Source organism: Carassius carassius, chromosome 40, assembly GCF_963082965.1.
Source record: "Carassius carassius chromosome 40, fCarCar2.1, whole genome shotgun sequence".
Taxonomy (NCBI): Eukaryota; Metazoa; Chordata; class Actinopteri; order Cypriniformes; family Cyprinidae; genus Carassius; species Carassius carassius.
Genome location: NC_081794.1, coordinates 18,571,688 through 18,591,565, shown reverse-complemented (window position 1 = coordinate 18,591,565; position 19,878 = coordinate 18,571,688). Strand labels below are relative to the sequence as shown.

Below are 19,878 nucleotides of genomic sequence, written 5' to 3'. Positions count from 1 at the left end.
TTGTGGGCAGAAATTGTCTATTATGCATTATTTTTGGTCAGGCTGTAATTTGTCAAATAAATGTAATTATTTAACTGTATGATTTTTTTGTACATAAAGGCCATAGAGCCTTACCAAAAATTAAAAATGTGTAAGGTATGTTTATCAGAGAATGCTACTAAACACAATATCTGATTTGAGACGCTGGTGGAAATTACAATATAGTGAAAATATTCATGATTTCACCAAATAAACTAGTAAGACTGTATAATTTGTGTTCTAGTGTTTTGTTTATGAATGAATAAAAGGGTTTATTCAATTTCACAGTTATGTTTTTTAAACACTTTTAATTGTTTTATATATATATATATATATATATATATATATATATATATATATATATATATATATATACACAAACACACACACAGACATATATACAGGTCCTTCTAAAAAAATTAGCATATTGTGATAAAGTTCATTATTTTCCATAATGTAATGATAAAAATTAAACTTTCATATATTTTAGATTCATTGCACACCAACTGAAATATTTCAGGTGTTTTATTGTTTTAATACTGATGATTTTGGCATAAAGCTCATGAAAACCCAAAATGCCTGTCTCAAAAAATTTCATCCGACCAATAAAAGAAACGTGTTTTTTTAAACAAAAAAAGTCAACCTTCAAATAATTATGTTCAGTTATGCACTCAATACTTGGTCGGGAATCCTTTTGCAGAAATGACTGCTTCATTGCGGCGTGGCATGGAGGCAATCAGCCTGTGGCACTGCTGAGGTGTTATGGAGGCCCAGGATGCTTCGATAGCGGCCAGAGTGTTGGGTCTTGCTTCTCTCAACTTTCTCTTCACAATATCCCACAGATTCTCTATGGGGTTCAGGTCAGGAGAGTTGGCAGGCCAATTGAGCACAGTAATACCATGGTCAGTAAACCATTTACCAGTGGTTTTGGCACTGTGAGCAGGTGCCAGGTCGTGCTGAAAAATGAAATCTTCATCTCCATAAAGCTTTTCAGCAGATGGAAGCATGAAGTGCTCCAAAATCTCCTGATAGCTAGCTGCATTGACCCTGCCCTTGATAAAACACAGTTGACCAACACCAGCAGCTGACATGGCACCCCAGACCATCACTGACTGTGTGCACTTGACACTGGACTTCAGGTATTTTGGCATTTTGGCATTTCCTTCTCCCCAGTCTTCCTCCAGACTCTGGCACCTTGATTTCCGAATGACATGCAAAATTTGTCCAAAAGTCCAGTGCTGCTTCTCTGTAGCCCAGGTCAGGCGCTTCTGCCGCTGTTTCTGGTTCAAAAGTGGCTTGACCTGGGGAATGCGGCACCTGTAGCCCATTTCCTGCACACGCCTGTGCACGGTGGCTCTGGATGTTTCTACTCCAGACTCAGTCCACTGCTTCCGCAGGTCCCCAAGGTCAGGAATCGGTCCTTCTCCACAATCTTCCTCAGGGTCCGGTCACCTCTTCTCGTTGTGCAGCGTTTTTTTGCCACACTTTTTCCTTCCCACAGACTTCCCACTGAGGTGCCTTGATACAGCACTCTGGGAACAGCCTATTCGTTCAGAAATTTCTTTCTGTGTCTTACCCTCTTGCTTGAGGGTGTCAATGATGGCCTTCTGGTCAGCAGTCAGGTCGGCAGTCTTACCCATGATTGCGGTTTTGAGTAATTAACCAGGCTGGGAGTTTTTAAAAGCCACAGGAATCTTTTGCAGGTGTTTAGAGTTAATTAGTTGATTTAGATGGTTAGGTTAATAGCTTGTTTAGAGAACCTTTTCATGATATGCTAATTTTTTGAGATAGGAATTTTGGGTTTTCATGAGCTGTATGCCAAAATCATCAGTATTAAAACAATAAAAGACCTGAAATATTTCAGTTCGTGTGCAATGAATCTAAAATATATGAAAGTTTAATTTTTATCATTACATTATGGAAAGTGATGAACTTTATCACAATATGCTAATTTTTAGAAAAGAACCATATATATATATATGTATGTATATATGTATGCATATATATTCAATTCAATTCAATTCAAGTTTATTTGTATAGCGCTTTTTACAATACAAATAGTTACAAAGCAACTTTACAGAAAATTATGTTTCTACAATATTTAGTAGTAGCTAGTAGTTTGTGCACGTTTGACAGGATTTTAGAAAAAATAAAAAATAATAATAATAATACAAGACGTAGTCAGCTAGACGATGAACTATCAATATTATGAATTAATAGTTATTATATGATGCAGTCACACATGTAGCAATAATTGTTAGTTCTGTTTGTTGATTCAAGGTTAGGATCATCTGGGGTCCTCTGAGGGTCAGCATCATCTCTTCTCAGGTGTTCTGGATCCAGACTGGAGCTTGTGTAAATCCTAGTTACCACGGGATAGAAACAAAATAGAGACATCATTAGCATAGCTGCTGATCCAACAAAGTAAAATTAGTTTAACCCAAGCTAAAGAATAAAAATGAAGATGCAACTACACTCACAATTTAAGAGATACATTATTCGGGTTGCACTTTATTTTACAGTACGTGTACTAACATGTACTTATATTGTACTTACAGTGTATTTATCTAATTAAGTTCTGGTAATACAAGGTAACTACATGGGGTAGGGTTAGGTTTAGGGGTAGGTACAGGGTTAGTACCTAGTTACTACATAGTTATTGTAATTACTATAATAAGTACATAGTATGTACATGAGGAACAGGACTGTAAAATAAAGTGCTACCATTATTCGTATGCTTGGTGAAAGAGATGCGTTTTTAATCTAGATTTAAACAGAGAGAGTGTGTCTGAACCCCGAACATTATCAGGAAGGCTATTCCAGAGTTTGGGAGCCAAATGTGAAAAAGCTCTACCTCCTTTAGTGGACTTTGCTATCCTAGGAACTGCCAAAAGTCCAGCGTTTTGTGACCTTAGGGTGCGTGATGGGTTGTAGCGTGGTAGAAGGCTAGTTAAGTACGCAGGAGCTAAACCATTTAGGGCCTTATAGGTAAGTAATGATAATTTGTAACTGATACGGAACTTAATAGGTAGCCAGTGCAGAGACTGTAAAATTGGGGTAATATGATCATATTTTCTTGACCTCGTAAGGACTCTAGCTGCTGCATTTTGGACGACCTGTAGCTTGTTTATTGACGAAGCAGGACAACCACCTAGAAGTGCATTACAATAGTCCAGTCTAGAGGTCATAAATGCATAAACTAGCTTTTCTGCATAAGAAACAGATGCAGAAATGTCTGTGTGTGTGTGTGTGTGTGTGTGTGTGTGTGTGTGTGTGTGTGTGTGTGTGTGTGTGTGTGTGTGTGTGTGTGTGTGTGAGTGTGTGTGTGTGTATATATATATAGACTATATATATATATATATATATATATATATATATATATATATATATATATATATATAAAATTTACTTTGTTTTCAAGGTTAATAGAAAATATATTCATATTCATATATATATTCATATTCATATTCATATAAATATATACACTTGTATATAATTTATATTTTATATAAATATTAAATTTTTTATATAAATCTAACATATTTTTCCTTGTTTTGCAACAAGGACACAGGAACAGCACAGGAGCACACCGGGGAGAAAACAACGATCTGACAACATGAAACACCAGTTATTGAACTTATATAGGGACAAACAATTGAAACCAGCTGGCGCTGCTGATCATCGCTGATCAGTGACCACGCCCACACACACAACAGCACACTAGACGAAAGAGAGAGAGTGAATTCATGAACCGTGACAAGTTTTAGTTAATTTAGTAAATCAAGTTAAACTAATTAAAATAAGAAATGTTGGTAATGGCAACTGTTTCTGTTAAGGTTATTTTCTTTCAAATAACTTTTTTATGGTTTTAGTTTCAGCTAATAACCCTGCCTCATATTGTATTTCATAGTTGAAATAGAATGACTGAAAGACCCAATTAGAGTGACCTTAATAGTCCTTACAATGCTCTTCCACAGAAAGTAAAGTACACTTACTTTATGGGGGCAGAAATAGGGAGTTGACACAGGAAATCAAACTTCCAGTGTCCTCAGCATCAGGCTGGCCACAGATCACAATCTACAAGAAAAATAAGAGACTGTTACAATGAACAGAACAACAAACTTGTGAGCAAAAAAAAAAAAAAAAGCTGGACAAATGTGAAAAGAAAGAAACAGAAGAAGAAAGGGTCAGGACTGCATGTATAGTTCTGTAATGAGGTGGGTAGGTGTGATGTGGAGCGGGCTGCCCTTAGCAGGACCTCCAGCTTGTTATTCCTCCTACTCTGATGACTTCTCTGCCGCTAGTCAGCTCTGATGGCCATGACACATGTTCACAGCTCATAAAATTGTCCTGGAGCGGGAGGAAACTTTGGAAAAATGGCCTGACAGGGAAAACTTTTATCCAGCAGCATCATTCTAGTTGATATGTGACAGATCCAAATGCTAACGGTCCTCATTGTGAGGACTGATGAGCTGGCTATCAATCCTACTGTACGTACCTTTACACCAGAAGCATCCAGGATAACTGATTTCCCAAAAAAGGGGACTTACAGGTACCTTTTCAAAGTTTGGGCTCAGTAAGATTCTTTATTTTTTTTAACCAAAACTTACTTTTCCACAATATATTATACAGCACAGCTGTTTTCAACATTGAAAGTGTTACTAAAGTAAAAAAATATTTTATTAAATGGTTTGCCATCACAGGAATAAAAATACATCAAAAAATATGATAAAACAGTAAACTGTGATTTTGAATTGAACTATTCACAATATTACTAAGAATTAAATGCACTTGAAACACTTATTTAAAAAAAAACTATAACTTTGAACTATAGTGCATGTATACAGTATAGACACAACTTGTCATATCGCCCCTAGAATTATACAACATCTGTTTATTACAGTATATGTTGTGTCTCGCATGATGATTTGTTGTTTTCCCTGACAGATTTCTTAACCAGCAAGACTTTTGTTGTCAACCAGCTTCACAAGCTGGTTTTGACACCTCTATGATCAATAGGGCCTTTAACTGAATTTTCCAGAAGGCTTAGCGTGGCCCAAACATGCCTAGGGAAGTCCAGGATGGCTCTCCAGATGCTGAGATCATTAAACCTGCGTGCACAATTGAGAGCTTCCTGTCAGGCTGTATTACTATCTGGTAGCAGCAAAACATTGGACTGCAAGGACATGCTGAGGGTGATGCGGTCAGCTGCATATAACACCGCGGGTGTGTCGGTCAACCTGCAGGACATCTACACCAGATGGAACAGGAAAATCATTGAGAACTGAGTCTCTTGGTCCATCAATGGTCCATCCTCATCTCAGTGCTTACCAGAGTCTGCCTAATTTTCATATAAAGCAAAAAAGCATTGTTCACTAATTATTTACTACAAATCTAGATAGTAAAGAATAAATGAATAAATAATTTGTAAACAATGTCTACAAACAATAAATTCTGCTAATAATGAGTTAATACATATTTATATAATAATAATAATAATAATATCAATTCACACCAATATACAAAATATTTAAAACAATACATTTATTAATTAGAACAATATTAAATAATTATATTTAATGGTGAAATAGAAAATAAATAATTAATTTTAAACAAATAAAATTAATACAATTTTACTTAAATCATAAGAATTGAAAATATCTTAGGGTTTATAAAACTAATCAGGAGCATATAGTATAAAACTGTCAAGATTTGACATAGACTAGTCTAATGGTCAACGGGACGTTGGCCAAACGTCTGATGCATATGGGACACAAAAGCGGAAACACTTCAGGAGTGTCGAAGTCGTCATCGGATTGGTTGAATTCTACAGGATTTCCACGAAACGTGTGTCGCGTTCTTTAACGTTCCACCTGGAAACAAAGATACTGTGGCGCCAAACCCCCTCACGAAAAAAAGAAAGCCGTTGTGTTTACAACAGTGACACGGGGGCTTACCAGGTTCAACTAAATGCTGGATTTTCAAAAGTATGTGAAATATTTAAAGTTTGAGGCATAGAATCTGTAAAATATGTTCAAGAGTTTTACACACCGGTCTGTTATTGTGGTGACATTTCCACTTATACACTTCCATCTGGCTATGCGAGTCTCGGACCAAAGCGAGAAACCTGGCTTTGAGAGACTTGAGATTGAAATCTCAAATCTCTACCTTAGGGACTTGAGGGAACTAAATATTTACTACATTTCTGGAAAAAAATAAAAATAAATGAATAAATAATTTGTAAACAATATTTAATAATAAGAATAATTAGTAGTAGTGGTAGTAGTATATTATGTTAATATTTTACTAATTATTTTAATAGTAATATATAATTAATAATAAATATATTCTATACTATATAACTATATAAATATATAAATATACTATATATATAAATATAAATAAATAAATAGGATAAAAACAAACAAACACAAACTTAATTTACAGTATTAGTAAGTTTTACTTAAATCATAAATATTGAAAATATTTTAAATATAAATCTTAGAAAGATTTGTAAAAAAATTGAAACAAATAATAATTTAATTGCCATTGCATCAGTTGGACATGATGCGACATGTGAAACCGGACATTTAAGCTTCATACGCAGTAGCTCTGGACCACAACGCAGTTATCTGTTTCAGGGTATAATGCTGGGCCATGACACTGCGGACCATATCTGGCAGGGCAATTGGCACCTTAATCAGTCTATCAGAGAAGGCAGTCAGTAATTGCTGTGAGCGCTGTATCCAGTCCTGCCGGCCTGTGAGGTGGGAGAGTCTCAACAAGTTCATGGCCCAGACAGAGTTCGCACTGGTTTCGGCACAGTCCTGATCTGAAAAAAAAAAAGATAAAGCACAATGATATTGTCAGTAAAATGACCAGTCCAGCGTAGCAGCCATGTTTTCAAACACAGTGATGTAAACTGTCTGGATTCTGGAAAAAATGGCATCATAACATTGATGTTTCAAATATGAATTTAACAGAAGTCCATTTATCAGATTAAGCTGAGCTATAAGTGCCAGATATCACAAGTGAAGTGGCTCTAGAGCTGTGAGTTGATTCACTTTATCTGCCTTTTGTTTGCATGTGTGCAAAGTGGGTGTTGGGAGTGGGTTCCCGTGCCTCGTGTCACAATGTAATGAGCTGATTGCATCTGGGAGCTGAGAGGGACGGAAGCGATGACTGCAGAATAGCAGCAATGCTGTCCCAACTAAATTCATGCAGATGATATCAGGTAGCTTCACACATGGCCATTTACTGCATGCAAGTCATGTCAGAATGATTGTATTTACAAGCTGATTGCACATGAACAGCATCACAAATCTGGATTTTCTTAAAGCTTGACAAGTTGGGAGTGTATCAGTTTATGAATTATGGTGTAAGAAAATAAGTATTGATCATGAATTGTAATTATGGGTGTTGGTGGTAAAATTGGTTTGTATAGCTTGTGTGTAGAGTTTCGTGATAAAGCTTGCCAGAAAATACTACTTATTTATCTGGTTTATTAGAACACAGACTATTGCGACCAAACTATATTTCCCAGTGTTCTTTTTCTGCAAATCTGATGTGCATCCTTTGTGCTTTATTTTGTTGCATTTACTCTGTAGCTTCCAAAAAACATACATTAGAAAGTTTAGGGTCAATAAGATTTTTGTTTTGAAAGAAGTTCATATTTTTATTCAGCGAGGATCAGAGCTGGGTAGATTACTTTCAAATTGTAATCCATTACTTAAAATTTTGTTGTTTTACTGTGTTTTGTTCAAATAAATGCAGCCTTGATAAGCAGCGTTTAGGACTTTATTCAAAACATAAAATATCTTACAGAAACCAAATTTTTGAATGGGTAATGCAGCTTCTTAAAATGTCTCCTGTCTTTGTGTGGAAGCGAAAAAGCTAAATAAATTATGAGGTCAATACGGAAAACAGGCTTTATGAAATAGAAAATACAAAACGGAAATCTTTGAAGAACTCAAGCCCAAAATAAAGAAACCCAATAGCTTAATTTTCAAAAAAACTAGTGACTACACTGCCTGCGTTTTTTACGAAATGGCAAAGCTGTCTCATTTTGGTTTTGTCTAGTTTGGGCAAGGCGTAAAATGTAGAATGGCAGATGCTTTAGGAGGCAATCTGTCTTCCACCGACAGAGAGAGGTGAGGGGACTCGGTTCTGACATGTGACGGCACCGCATGGCTCCTAATAGAGCCAACTCTGCACGCTTGGCTCACTATATAATAGCCCAGTCACTCAGAAAAGATGAAAAATCTGACTTGTGTCCATTTTAATTTAACAGAAGCAACAACAAAAACATAACTGTTACTGTAGCTTTCTCTGCCCTTATCCATATCTCATTGGTGTCAGTGCCATTTTCACAGTGCCATCAGTCACGGACCAGGCACGCTGGTGCAACTATTCGCTCAAATCAGCTCGTACTTCCAATTCTTGTGGAAAAAATACAGAGCCAAGCCAATCGGGGCATTAAGCCCCGGCACTTATACACTTCAAAAGTATGTGTGCGGATCTTTTTCTTTTTTGTATTGTCATGGGAGACCAAAAAAAGAATGAAAAATCACTCTTTCATACCACTTCCACAGCAATGTCACACGGAAGGTGATGAATGGTGCACAGCGTGAAATAAAAGGGATGCGGTGTGACTTCAAGAAAATATAAATTGCTTTAACAAAGCAGGCTTTGATGTACTGAATCAGTCTTCTATATTGGTCAAGTTCTACCCAGAAACATAGAGATATCGGAATTCATCAGAAGACGGACCAGAAAAGAAATGGCGAGAAAAGGGCAGTGTGTTTGGGCGAGATAGAAAAGAGAAAAGGACATTACACCATAATAAAAGACAGTGATGAGGTTACATAAGGAAAGAATGGAGTGGTTTCAGCAGGGTATGTCTGGCTGAAACAGTTACCCAGGCGAGGGTCCATAAGAGTGCAGTGTGGTGGTGGTATCAGCAGTGGAGTGATGCAGAATGTAGACTGACAGCTACAAATCGTCATCATCCTTCCCGTGAATCATAACCACCCACACATTCCCAAAGCAAAAAGCCTACATCCACAGGCTTTCCACACCCTAAATATAGGGTAATGTTACACATGATGTCACATTCCTGCTCCTCACCCTGTTTGAGAGCTAACAGCAGCGTCGGATCTGAGGGGTCGCTACAGAAGTAACCTCTGCCCTGGGAATCCCAGAAGAGCTGATCCTGCCTCAGCTGGAGTCCTTCGGCCCACTGCAGCCAGCGGACCCTTTGCGTAGCCTCAAACAGGTCCAGCAGCCCACACACAACAAAGGCGTAGTCATCCAGGAAGTCTGCGATGGGAGATGCACTGGAGAAAACATTATAGAGAACATTAGTAGTGAAAAGTCAAGATCTTCTGTTCTTACACAAATACAAATTACATTTCTTGTAAATGCAGGGTTGACCTGCGTAAAAATATCGTCAGGTTAACCTACGCTGGGTTGATCGACATGACTCTATTGACTACAACTGTAGCTTGCTGCCAATTTACAACAGGAAAAAAAATGCATTTACAGTGATACAAGTATCAATGAAAGCCTTGTAAACAAGAAAGGTAGAGGGTTCACAGTAGAAGCTATTATAGTTTTATAATCAAGTTCAAATAGATTAAGAAGAGAAATTGTGCCTTGGAAATTAGCTGAAATAGTTAAAAAACAGGTTTACATCTTTTATATTTTTATTTTAGTTTTTTTCAGTAATGATCATTTTCTTTTAAGTAAACATTTTAGGTTTAAGTTATTTATAATAACCCTACCTACCCTAACATTTATGACTGTAAACTAGATGAAAGTAATTGCTTTTACTTTTTTAAAACATGTATTCTATCAAACCATGTTAACTGCTTAGAACAGAATTTTATTAAAAATTACATATAAATCACAATAAGATCAATAAGATGCGTAGATAGGGTGGATTTCCATTTCATAATAAATTAATCAATTGCAGAACAAGCAGGGATTATTGACAGCATGCCACAAATGCAATCCATAAAGAGATACCTTTGACCTGAAATACTACATTACACCAATACAGACTCAGGATGTACAATGAAATTAAAAAGTTAAAAGATTCATCTCAGTGAGCTACAGTGATATTTCAATCATGACATTCTATGGTTGGATCTAAGCTTCAAGTCCTTTGAAAACCAATGGAAGTATTTTTCCCCCTGAAGTTCTCCTAAATTTACTTAGAAAGTGGGGGCAGAGCAGTCTCTGTTTACTGAAAGTGAATCTTCATCCTCACTGAAGCGCCATGTGAACACAAAAGAATGAAAAGAAAAAAAAACATTACACACACTCACAGGGTAAAGTTACAGCATGAATTACATGCTATTTCACTCTATCACAATTGCTCATGTCCACAAGGTACTTTTTTCTTATTTCAGAGAGCTTCATGTCGATTTGCTGCCAGAATTGGCTGTTGCAATCCATGACATGAAATCAGTGAGAAATGTAAGAAATTTTGTCTGTTGCACCACTTCTGTTATTAAAAGATTTTTTTTTTAATTAATAAATAAATAAAAAACTTCCTTACAATGAAAGTGAAAGTTCCACTTATATTTTATGGAAAAAGGGGAAATTGGAATTACATAACTGAAGAAAAAGAAAATTAATTTTTTTTATTTATGGACGATCTGTCTCTTTAATCAGTGAGTGTGAAAAAAGGCAGAGTTTCAGAAGATTAAACAATCAGTAAATATGACATGCTCTAACAAAATGAAAGTGGTTATGAGTTGTTTAGATGGACACCACCTTAAGATGCAAAAGTTAAACTCTGTGCATTGACTAAAATGCATACAAAGACATTTGGCATGATCTTTGTGTTATTAAAGCCATTTGAAATTCCTTCTGAGGTGATGTCACCATATAAGATTGCAAAAGTCTTTGAAGTTTAAAATAAATTTGATTCAGATCGCATCAAGACACTTCGACCCTTGTCCTCAGACCCTTGAACAGAGGTTAGCCAGCTGAGTGTGCGGAAACAGATAGTGACAGGTCTGAAGATAGTACAATGTCGAGAGCAGGACGGATGAGCAGGGTCTAAAGCTGGAAACTTAACCTCCATAGTTCTTAGTTCAAACAACTGACATTCCAAAAGATAAAAAATGTCATGAGGTGCCTGTGAGAAGAGCGCCGTCAACATCTGACCCCTGTCAGATCTAATGCACTGACTATTCAAATGTCATGTACAATAAGTGCTAGGCGAATGTGGATGAAAACCTGGTGACTAGTTTCTAAACATTTGTGCTTCAAAGGTCTTTGATTGAGCCCAAGGAGGTCTATAATAGTTGGGGAAGTCTGTTGTGTCAGTGACAGTATCTCAGATGGAAATGTGAACACAAAATAGTAAAATATTTATTATAATATAAATTTGTGTGGTTTTTAGATGATTATGGCATCTAGCAGCAGTAGCTTAACGGACCATGCTAACTAGACCTTTATTGGACCATGAGGTAAGTTTCTTCTCAGGTATTCTCGACCCACAGCTCGGTTTATGGGTTCAGAGAAAAATATGACTCCTCTGTTTCAGTTTCTTCGCAGTAAGACAACAAAACCAATCAGCCTGCCAGTCAGTTTTTAATGAACAGCTCTCCCTGGATTTTTCCATTCCCTCCTTGTTGGTTCTCTGTATTCTCACCTGTTGATACAGTCTCTTCAAAGTGCAGCAAAGCCACATCCTAGCTTCCAAACAAACCTGTGGAGACCGAAGCTATAAAAAAGAGCCCAACCTCTATCTATCTCAGGAGCCAGAAAGCTTCTTGTTCCAAACTGATAGATCTACTCACAATGTAGTATGATTTTTATACAGCTGAACAAGATTTGGACCATTTGCCACATTCCTTGGAATAACAGCACAGCCACTGGATGGTTCATGAATAATTCACCTGGCACTGCATTTTTACCTGGCCCAGATACTATAGCATATTTCTTCTATTACAATAAAAGGCCCTTAATTCCGTTTGAGAGCTACAACAGTCAGGTAACCTGTCTCATTCTTATCAAACATTCATGCCAGATTTCTCTCTAAATGTTTTCAATGTTTCTCTTTAAAGGATTAGTTCACCCCAAAATGAACATTCTGTCATCATTTACTCACCTTCATGTCGTTCCAAACCCACATGACTTTCTTTCTTCCGCAGAAGACAAAAGCAAAGGCTGTTTTTTTCCATGTACTTTTCCAAGCAATTACAATGAACAGGGTCTAAAGCTTTCAAGCTCTAAAAAGCAACATAAAAGTATAATAAAAGTGGTCCATATGACTCACACACTATATTCCAATCATGCAATAGCTTTGAGTGAGAAACAATGGCAATATTAAGCCATTAAACTCACCTAGGATTATTGTCAGCATTATAGAAGCCGCTGATGTCTGATTTGTGAATGAAACCTTTTGTATTGAATCGATTCAGTTGGTTCACATAAACAGTCGATAAAACATTATATGTGAATACTGTAAATTTTAGACTATTTCTATTTTAATCTATTATACGGGTGCTTAAACACTTCAACCCTGATTCACTTGAAATGCACAGAAGTACAGTTTTTTAGAATCACTGACAAAATCTGAAACGGCTTGAGGGTGAGCAAATAATGAAATGTTCATTTTCTTAGAACTATCCCTGTGGATGGATGTGGAAAATTAAAAATGAGGTACAAAGCAAGATAGTAGTTCCTCTTGAATGGATGAAATCAGGTGGCCAGAAACACAACCAATTCCCTAGTAATTCATCTTCTTGCTGGGATGCTTGCTAAATTATTCCCTGTGAGGGAAATCCTCCAAATTAAAAACAAACTGATGCAGATTTTTACAGCTCCCTTATGCAAACAGACCGGAGCAGAACCACAAGAGAAGAAACCTCTCATCCTACGCTAAATTTAAATTATAAAGGCCAATCAGATGATTACAGAGGGAGTGCTCCTGATTAAACATTATGTGATGTGACAACATGACGAAGCTATTTCTTCATTATCCCATTGCGGAACACTCAATGAAAAACGTCTGAAAACAGCCAGCTGAAATCAGTTGTAAATGGTGTGTGGGTTAACTCATGAAAATGATCAGTGTGACCTGAGAAGCACACTCAGCATTGTGGGATGACTGATGTGCTGACACAATGAGAGGTACAAATGAGAGGTTACCCCAAGAATAAGGCCAGTGAATTTGTGTGTGTGTCCGTGGGCGAATTCATACGTGAAAATCTTTGTATTGTGCTGATTCTGAGGAATTTCTACATTGGCAGGATTTGTGCCAAGGTAATTAAGACCTGGATGCAAGACAGAATGTGTGCTAGTTTTCTTGGCCTACTGTAAAGGCATACACACCCTCATCATAATCAGTGTTATTTTAGTAGCATTTATAAACTATTATAGAATTTATTAAGATGTGAATTCGTTTTTCAGTTTTCATTTGAATGTTAGTTAGTTATGGACTTGTCATTATTATTTGTGATCCTGGACCACAAAACCAGTCTTAAGTGTCAGTTTTTTCAAAATTAAGATTGATACACTATCTGAAAGCTAATAAATAAGCTTTCCAATGATGTATGGTTTATTAGGATCTGACAATATTTGGCAGAGATACAACTATTCGAAAATCTAGAATCTGAGAGTGCAAAAGAAAATCTAAATACTGAGAAAATCGCCTTTAAAGTTGTACAAATGAAGTTCTTAGCAATGCATATTACTAATCAAAAATTAAGTTTTGATATATTTATGGTAGGACATTTACCAAATATCTTCATGGAGCATGATCTTTACTTAATATTCTAATGATTTTTTGCATAAAAGAAAAATCTATAATTTTGACCCATACAATGCTTTTTTTTTTTTTTTTGGCTATTGCTAAAAAATACTCCAGCAACTTAAGCCTGGTTTTGTGGTCCAGGGTCACATATTTGTATTTCTATTTAAGTGTAATTTATTTTTATTTCAGTTTTATTTGTGCATATTTAGTACTTCAACTTAAACCTAATTTAGATCAGTAAGAAGCCAAAACAGCATTTTCATATAAATTTAAGATTTGAATGGTTTTTGGTTTCATTAACAACATCAATGAATGTGTAAAAACATCCCCAATCACCCTTTCTATATTTGGCCAAATTAGTTTAACACTTAAAATTGCCATTTTAAATAGTCTTTTCCCATCATAATGATGGGAAATTAGACTGAAGCTAACAAACTAGCTGTTTTTAATCTGTAACTGTTCTTATATCAGCCTTTCTGCTTTTGCAGGCTGAATACATATTTAGAAAACACAGAAAATGTTCCTTCCATGTGCTCCACCTCCATATTATTTCCACGATAACAGGAATGGAGAATCCTCTGGCCCTCTTCATCCCACAGGTGTTCTCGGAGAAAACAAGCTGCCCGCTCAGCTCTTTCCAGCAGAGCCTTGTCTCAGCATGGCTCCGACACGTGCAAACCTGGACAACATCAGCCCTGACCAACCGAAGAAATGGGAGTGGACACTGATTACAAGCTTTGGAAAACCTAAACATGTTGAATTTAGAAAACAAGGTTCTTGGAATGTTGAAGCCATGTTCTGTCTGTGGTTTCTCCAGCAAAAGTACTTGGGCAAACAATCTGCTTATGTAAAATTTTCGGGAAGAGTTCTGTCTCTCAGATAATGAAACTCCCTGCCAACAAGAGCTAAAAACATTTTGATAAAGGTGCAATAGGTGCCAACCAAGACAGCAGAGCTTTGAAATGAGACATTAAGACTATAAGATCTCAAGTAGAATGTGTTCGGAGGGCTGGGGGAACACTAACAATAGTCCTGTCAGCCCTGACATGTCTCACGGCTATGAAAGTGGGCCTATCAGGTTTGATTAATGCCAAGGGTTACTCTGCAGGTAGCAATATCCAGTCGGTATGAATTAAGAATGTAATGGAGCGTAGCTCTGGAAGGAACAGTTTCATTAAACAATGTCTCAGGCTTTCTTTAATTAAGATATCAGCTCATTAGTCACTATTCTTCAAGCGCTTTTGTCAGCCAGAGCTCCAAAGGGGCCTTGGCACCCTGCGAAGGTTTTGATATCCATTCATTAAAGACAACGAGGGCAAAGACCACAACCCAAAGGTCCCCTCTGTGGGCTTTTAAAGGCTTGGCACCACATCTAAGCACCCCATGAAAGAACACTAAAATTATAGTAATGCTATTAAAGCAAACCCAGTCAGAACAAAACAAACATTTATGGAGCTTGTCAAACACTGGACCTTGTTCGCCAAACGAAATCAATAAAATCGTAAGGATAGGAAGGGGGTACATATAGCTAAAGGGGACGCAAGTATTGTGAATTTTCTTCATGCCTCAGCCTCTCATTGATTAATTGATGATTGTTTCCATTTCAAAATGTTCTATGAAAAGCAATTAACTCTAATTAGAGTCTTTTCCTGGTTCAGTGCTCTGGGATTTCCAGTAGTATATTACTGGCTGACACATTTACTTTTTTCCAATCAGGATGCAGGAAACTTACCATTCCAGGAAGCTAGCATTTTGGTGTCCAGGTGAGGAGGTGGGCGTGCTTTTCACACCTCGGCCAGCTTGGCCCTGGCTTCGTGCAGCAGCTCGGACAGTCTGTCCACACTGATGTCAAAGTGAGCAACGGTGGGCTCTAGTGAATAACGCACAATCAGCACATTCTGACCCCCTGCAGCTCTCCATGGGGGTCCTACAAAAACCAAGTAACAAATCAGTAAATGCACATGATACAGAAAGATCCCTGCCATTACAAATTAATTTGCATTATAAAAACCTGTTTTGTTCACAAATTAGTTGTGGTGTACATTAAATGCTAACCACTGAATTTCATTCATTTTACTAGAACATACTTTTTTGTACCAACCTACTACTAGACAAAACTGCAGATTGGACAGAATTTGTATTATGGTTTGTGAAACATTATTATTAATGACTGGTTGTTCATTTGTCAATGTTCAGGTAAATATATTTGCAACGCTTTTCTTCTGTAATAATATTACAAATATTATTTTAGTAGTTAAACTCTAAATTTGCTAATTTTTTATAATTATCTGAGACATTAGTTTATTTTTGTATATATATTTTTGTATTACAGCAAGGGGAAAACATAACATTTTGTTAAAAAATGGAAGAAAGAGCTACAAATAAAGATAATTTTATATGCATGATTAAACAATTAATCCAAATTAATTATTTGATTAATAAACTCACACCATAATGATGTAGATATCCTCCTGTGTTGTGCCTCCTGCAGCGCCTTCCATGATGTCAGGAAGCAGCTCTCTGATCTCTCCTGCTGTCCACACACAAAACGCTCCCTCTCTCTTCTCAGTGGATTCCACCATAGGAAAAGGAATCTGCATCCTCAGCGCTACAGAAGCCGCCAGACTGCAGAGGGCAGCACAATGCTCATAATCAAATGTGTTTTATTTCTTTTTTGCCACTTGTAGGCTGTTTTCAAAGGTACATTGCGGTTTCTTGAGGGGATCATTTCTTCTTGGCCACAAGTTATCTTGTGAAAACATGTTACTTTACATATCTTCAGCACACCTGAACCTCTGGTTGTTATGTAAATCATAACAAGGGGATGATATATAGTACAGAGAGAATGTGAATGCTATATTTTGTTTGGTTTTTGTGGGGAACAAACAAAATATGACAGACAGACAGACAGACAGACAGACAGACAGACAGAGGAGGTGGGTTGACCTTAAAAAGGGCTTTGACCTGGGCGATTTTTCAGTGCTTTTGTGTTTTGGTGCTGATTCAGCATGACTGATGCCAAATATGGGATCTAATGAGGGAGAGGAAGACTCACCTTGTCACTTAGGTCTCTGGAGACGTAAAGCAACACGTCATGAGCCACATCTGCAAATAGGCATTCCCCAGACACCAGAAATCAACAGCCATAATAACACCACACCCAGCAAAGCCAATGCCATATATATAATTATATATACATATATACAAATCTTAAAATCATCTTAAAAGAGCAGTTCACACAAAACTGAAAACATGCTGAAAATTTACTCTCAGGCCATCCAAGACGAAGATGAGTTTGTTTCTTTATAAAAACAGATTTGGAAAAAAAAAACACATAACATCACTAGCTCACCAATGGATCCTCTGAAGTGAATGGGTGCCGTATAAATGAGTGTTCAAACACCTGATAAAAGCATCACAATGGAAAGAAAGTTCATTCACTGTTCTCCTCGCACATCAAAATCCATCCACATATTTGTCTAGAACTGTTTTGGACTGTCTTCACTTGTAAAGTTTGATCAGTGCACATTTCTCTCCTGATTCAGATAAGAGGACTTTTCACTGGAGAAAGCAATATTAAGAATAGATGAATAGTACTTTAGCCAGAAGCAATGGTTTGATGTTAAAAACAACTTGATAAATGTGTTTGCTACAAACAGCAAATACAGTTAATTAATGGAGTGGAGACGTGGATTATTGTGATGTTTTTACCAGCTGTTTGCACTCTCATTCTGACAGCACCCATTCACTGCAGAGGGTCAATTGACAAGAAAAGAAACAAACTCATCTACATCTTGGATGCCCGAGGGTGAGGAAATTTTCATTTTTTGGGTAAACTATTTCTTTAACTTGAGCATTTGATAGATAAACACAGAACATAACAACAATACAGTCCGTATTCTGTCTTCACACTCCAGAAATACAGAACAGTGTTTCATTATTACTTTTTGAACATAAGCAGTTATCTAGAGAGATAAGAATCACAGAAAATATATCCTTTATTAAAACACACATACATATTCCCGCCTGGTAAGCAGTGATATAGGCCACAGCAAGGTGGCCTGGGTCATATAACATCTTTTCAAAGTGAGGGACATGGAGGAGTCTGTGGAGTATCTGTGAATGCCATGAAAGAAAGAAGATTATTGTGTTTGGTTATGTAATTAAAAGGGAACAATTGATATTTAACATCTGATATAGTCAACACAGGTTCTGAATACACCGTTTTTGCATGTCACCTGTGCCACATGGTCATGAATGCCCCCCAATGCCATCATTCAGAGAGTGTGAAGGGCCATTTGCAGTGCTTCTGCTCCCTCAGAGCTGGCACGATTTACTGCCCAAGATGACATCAGGAACATCAGGTTTATTGGAGAAAAGAAAAACACAAGGCTCTTCTAATTATTATTGCAGATGCATATTTGACAGGTAATTAACTCACAAGACAGGTGGTCAATAGGATATTGTTTACTCTCTTTGTGAGTCTGTTCTAATAACAAATGATTGACAGACTATAAATGCTGTACAAGTTTTAGTGATAAATCTTTTCAGTTCAACCCAGTGTTTTGTTTACCTGGTGAAGGGAACTTCGGAGCCTCTCGAAAACCTCCATATTCTTCCTCATATGAGTGAGCCAGCTGCTGGTAACATCTGTTGGCAACATTTGGGCCGGATGGAAGAGTTTCTCCCGGGCTGGCAGAGATTACTGAGTACTGAGGGGTTCCAGTACTCTCTATCCACTAGACTCCAGGGTTTCTCTGTTTCTCTGCCACTAAAACACACTGTATGAAGATACTCATCAGACATCAGAGCACCACAGTATATGGTTTTCAAACTTTGGATGCCATTGTCAATATAAAGGAAGCTATTTATTTTAACGTATAAAGACATTGTATAAAGACCCATCTATACAGTGAAATAATATTATACATATTCAAAAGGAAAGTTATGCTTGTGCTCAACAATTATTACTCACTAGGGGGCCTTAGTATACAGGGATTTAGGAAAGTAAAAACAGGAAAAGCAGTAATATTGTTAAAACTTCTTACAATAACTTTGTACAATAACTATATATTCCATTTTAATATATTTTAGAAGTTTAAAAGCTGAATTGTCCTTCAGAAATCATTCTAATATGCTGATTTGCTCATGTGCTCAAGAAATTCTCATGTCCTTATTACTATGATTAATGTTCAAAACAGTTACTGCACAAAACCTGAATTTATTTTCCAGGATACTTTTATGAATAAAACGTTTAAACGAACATCGTTTATCAGCAACAATGTAAAAGTCACTTTTGATCAAGTCATTGCATCCTTGCTGAATATTAATGATATTAATTATTAATTAAGCATAACTTTACTTTTTTAACACTTTGAACAATACTTTTTCAAACAATTCATATTAAATATTATCCTTTTTTTTTTACTTTTCATTTTTTAACAATTACTTTGATTACTGTTAGATTTATAAACCTAATAAACAAAACAAAAACAACAACAAAAAAACTAGACAGTTAATAGAATAAAATAATTTTAATGATGTCCAATTTGTTAAATGCTAACATATTTTGTCATCATCAGTATTATTATATATTATATATATAATTTCCCACTGTAAGCGATAATAAACAGTAAAGACTGTAAAATTTAGGCTTGTGCATTAAGCAACACTAATAAAACATGCATCCAACATGTATTTATTCAAGATACCTGAAAGACAAATATGCTTGTCTTCACTCTTCGTATTATCAAAAGCTTCATGTCCTCAAGGAAACATAATCTTGGTTTGTATTAAAGTCAACAAAAAATATAGTATTAAATATTGAATTTTTGTATGTGAGAAAGTTACGACAAATATTTTTAAAGTATAATTTATTTGTAATTCAATTTAGTGTAGTTCTATTTATATTATTCATTTTATTGTATTGTTTTTTGAAGAGAAAATACACTAATACAGGGATGTTACAATACAGGGGTAATTGCAAATGTAAAAAAAAAAAAATTCACATGATGCTTTTTGTTAACAATATCTCCAAAAATGAATAATCTAAACTGCCTTTGTGTTTACAGTAAGCCTAAAGATCTCAG

General features: G+C 36.3%; 1 pseudogene; it reads right to left on the bottom strand.

Moving 5' to 3' along the window:
* Positions 1 to 18,636, bottom strand: part of LOC132121878 (spermatogenesis-associated protein 20-like) — a 44,784-nt pseudogene extending 26,148 nt beyond the window's left edge.
* Positions 18,637 to 19,878: the final 1,242 nt, after the last annotated feature.